The 4,248-nt window shown below is 37.9% G+C and overlaps 1 pseudogene; it reads right to left on the bottom strand.

Moving 5' to 3' along the window:
• Positions 1-2,040: 2,040 nt before the first annotated feature.
• On the bottom strand, positions 2,041-3,565 carry LOC131694867 (synapsin-like; annotated as a pseudogene).
• Between the last annotated feature and the right edge of the window lie 683 nt (positions 3,566-4,248).

Here is a 4,248-nt window from a genome sequence, read left to right as displayed (position 1 = left end):
TAATAAAATAACTTTTTCCCTAATTTTTCTTCATGAATGAAAAAATTACATATGTGCTCAAAGGTTGTATCTTCATAACAGCGCACACCGGTTTTCAAAAAGTCTAACCAGAATGAGTACAGAAATTCCGAAAGCAAAACTCGGCCAACCAGCCCGGTCTCCCCTATTGCAAATGGCGTTTTGTGGTGAATACGCGGGTAGAATCAGTAATCAGAATATATTGGCTTAAATGGCACGTTTAATGGGTAGACCAACCCATTCTCTCCTTCCTTACCCTGCAGTACAAAAGAGAAGGGGGTGATATCATTATACAGCGAACTCTATGTACATACCAAGGACAAACTAACAAGTGCCAGTTCTGTGAACAAACGGCACATTATGGACAACCCTGTCCAAAAACCGCTAAGAAAAACTCATCTACAGAAACAAATGCCAACACTCAGTCTCCAATATTCCCTGAGCCACAAATGGTTGGCAAATTGGTAGCTGCTGTTCAAGCAATAATGACAACTGCGAAAGCCGCGTGAAGTACCTCAAACTCAACAGCTAATACCATCAATGAGGGAGCTACTAGCAATGACGGAGGGTTCACACTCGTGACCCGAAAAGGAAAGAAGTTAGAAACAACACCTGATCGCGAACATCAAGGCAGTAACCACGATGATGACCGTGACATGTGCGACGACGATAGAGATATGAAGGACCCCTATGATACAGTTGACGTGAATGCAACTATTTCCCCGACACGAAAACGGATCTCCGCGCGCAATGGCAAATCGCGCGTACGGGATCGGATAGAGTAGTATTAATTGTTTATTATTTTTATTTCTTACGCCATGTAAATATATAAAAGACCCACGGCTCCGTGAAGCTAACGCCTTGAGCTGTGCCAAATAAACGAATTAAAAAAAAGTAATTCGCGTATCGCCATCAACAACAACATTTTTTTTTTCGAAAGGCCCATAACATTCCCTGTAACTTTCTCTTTGACATCAAGGAGATATTATAAACCATTTGAAAGCTACATGAAGTAACCAAAATATTTAGTTTAATCATCAGATCATATGGTTGAATAGTATTTTGGCTGTTTTCGTGTAGCTTTCTAATGGTTTACAATATCGCCTTTATGTCAAAGAGAAAGCTGCAGGAAATGTTCGAGAACTACTACATTTTAGAGTTTTTTGTTATTATAGCTTTGATTTAAAATGGCCTTTAGAATCATATACAAAAAGAAAATAATATTTTTTATTGCAAATAGTGTGAATTCCAAGAATATGTCAAAAGTTGTTGTTAGGAAAACTTTTTTATTGAAAGCTTCTCCATGATCGAAATATACTGAAAACGTTTTTTTTACGTCATTAAAACGATAAACATTGGATTTTTGACATTTTAAGATGGGGTAACGCGAATAACTTTTAAAAATAAGATCTCCATCACATTCAAAATGTTTCTTTTCTCTTTAGGTTTTTTTGACAAAATATAAAAAATTAAAAAAATAGGTTTTTTAGCAATTTCAATTTTTAATACTTTTTTTTATTTTTGTGAAAAATCACGCAACATTTTTTAGTGTATATTTTTTCGTACAACAACACGAAACCTGTAACTCGTTCTCAGAAAGTTTTGCTGTATAAAATACAGTAATCGATTAAAAATTTTGAAATTATTGCACGTACAAATCTATACGCTCTTTTGAAAAATTGCTCTTGTATCAAAATATTGCAATTATCCGAGAAAATCAAGGAGATTCATAAACTGAACATAACTTCAAAATTTCGTTCGAATTAACGAAAGTCATATTTTGTCGACGGCCGGTTTCTCGTGGAATCCATCTATTGTTGTAAAGATGCCTATTATTTGAGAAATATAGATGACTACATGCTTTAAGTAACATTCCATTTATGAGTACATCACTTGTAGTTTTTTGTATTAATGATTAGTTTCAAATTATTTTACCCGCAATTTTACGCGTTCACTGAAAACGAAAATTATGTGTGTTCTGCTTCATGCTTATGATTGTTAGCTTAATAATAAACTTAGATATACGAAGCTATAAATGGTTTTGGTTTTATTTAAGATCGAAACCGTCATCATCTTCATATCTGTTGCTCCACTTCACACACCCAGAGCTGCTAACCGAGGAAGGGCTCTTTGGTGGTTCGAATGGTTTTGTAGTTATACGAAACCTTTCAGTTACGCTCATGTCCGTTTTCTCAGATGACACCGATAGACTTTTGGAGAACACATTACGATCTTCCTTCTTCCCGAATATGTAGTCTGAATCAGAGATGCTGCTACTAAAACTAGTGCTATCCCGACTTCCAGATGAGTAACGATTTAATGATCCAATAGTGGCAGTTTCACATCCGATTGAAGTAGCTGATGGTGGACCACTTGCAGCACTAGTACCAAAAATGGCTTCGGCATATAGTAAAGAGTCGTTGCTGGCTTTGAAATCACGTCTAATACTTGTTGCATTGAATTGTGTCTTATAAAAATCAGGTCCTTTCTCTCCAAAGATTAATTCGGCATCGGAGGAGGATCGTTTTGTGCGACCAAATTCTTGTTTTCTTGTCTCGTTTGAGTATCCTGAAGAAGTTGATATAATCGCTGTAATCGTAGCAGCACTAGTCTGCGTTCCGAAGCGACCATTTTGTGATTGATCCCTGCTACCTTGCTGTGTGTCGAAACGATCTTTCACGTTATCATCTCTCTTATCGCTATTGTTTATGCTAGAAGTGGAATAAGAGTAAGAAAATACTGAAACTTCAGAAGGTTGGGTGGATGACGAAGACAAAACCGTCGAACTATTCAATGCGGAACTGGCATCAGTTATAGTAACAGAAACAGATGATGAACTGGCCGCTACTGCTTGGCTTGCTGTTATTCTATCTTTATCGAACGGGTTGATTCGCTCATTTATAGCTGGATCATAGGTGGTAATTTTCTTTTCTTGTGCAATCGATGATTCGCCGGAGTATATTTCGGTAACGGAGACATGATTATTCATTGTAGAATTTGTATCAAAAGAAGAAACACTGTCTATTCTATTGTTTTGCATATTTCGTGAAGCATTGCTGGTTACTGCAGTATTTAGAGTTTCACTGACAGTTCCATTGCAGAGCGACTGTTCTTTTTTCGCCTTCCCGTTAATGGCGGGACGCGTAATAACTCTATCGATCGAGTTTTCACGAGATCTCAGTACGCTATCTGCTGCAACGTCAGTTGTGCTTTCACCTCCGCGTTGTGGTTTCTTCTTTTTAGCTAAATCCTACATGTCTCCAAATATCCCGGCAAATGTCTTACGCAAATTCTTCATTGTATCCTCAGCTTCATCCGCTACTGAAGCTTGACTAGTAGGACCTTTGTTGGAACGGGCTGCTGAAGCAGACGAAACTCCAGAAACAGTGCTGGATTGGGAAACTGGAATAAAAGATACAACAGATAACATAGTCAAAAGGTGCATTTATAGACAATATGGATATGTAATATCACAAAACAAAAAATGTTGCTTCTGGAAAGCAGGCAGTGACGCAGAACCATGATTTCGATTCTGATGGCAGTTTTTTCTCAAAACGCTATATTACTCCATAGCGAGAAAATTGGTTCAAAAACGTTTTTAGGCATGAAGGGTACAACACCTAAATACAATTGGTCCAGGTGTTTGCGTTTCGAATTCGTCTCTTCAGAATGACGGCACTTGACAAATGCATCGGGCTAACGCTAAATCCAAAATTAGAAACACTACTTGTGAACACACTAAACGACTTCTAACTTACCATGTCACCTGAGTGAAGAGGTTCTGTTTACTGATGAGACATACTGAAATCGAACTTTGTTTTCAGCTACGCAAGCGAATGTATAACAAAATGCTATATTACTCCCTAGGGAGAAAATTGGTTTAAAACCGTCTTTATACGTGAAGTGCACACAGCCTAACTTTAATCGCTTGCTTAGTTGAAAACAAGGTTCGATTTCAGTATGTCCCATTAGCAAACAGAATCTCTTTACTTATGGGAAATCGTAAGTGAAGTCGTTTAGTGTGTTCATAAGTAGTGTTTCCAATTTTGGACTTAGCATCAGCCCGCCGTATTGGTCAAACGTCGTGTGGCTGTTCGACCATCTATAGAAGTTGTCCTTCAATGTCAGCTTCTTTCTCCGAACAGCCTAGAGGAGCCGTGTAGTGTCGGTAGTGGTTGTTTCAACCGGCTAAGAATTCCATTACGAACTACCTGTTCCGGTGGTAAAAAC

Source organism: Topomyia yanbarensis, unplaced genomic scaffold, assembly GCF_030247195.1.
Source record: "Topomyia yanbarensis strain Yona2022 unplaced genomic scaffold, ASM3024719v1 HiC_scaffold_172, whole genome shotgun sequence".
Lineage (NCBI taxonomy): Eukaryota > Metazoa > Arthropoda > Insecta > Diptera > Culicidae > Topomyia > Topomyia yanbarensis.
This window is presented reverse-complemented; position numbering and strand designations above follow the sequence as displayed.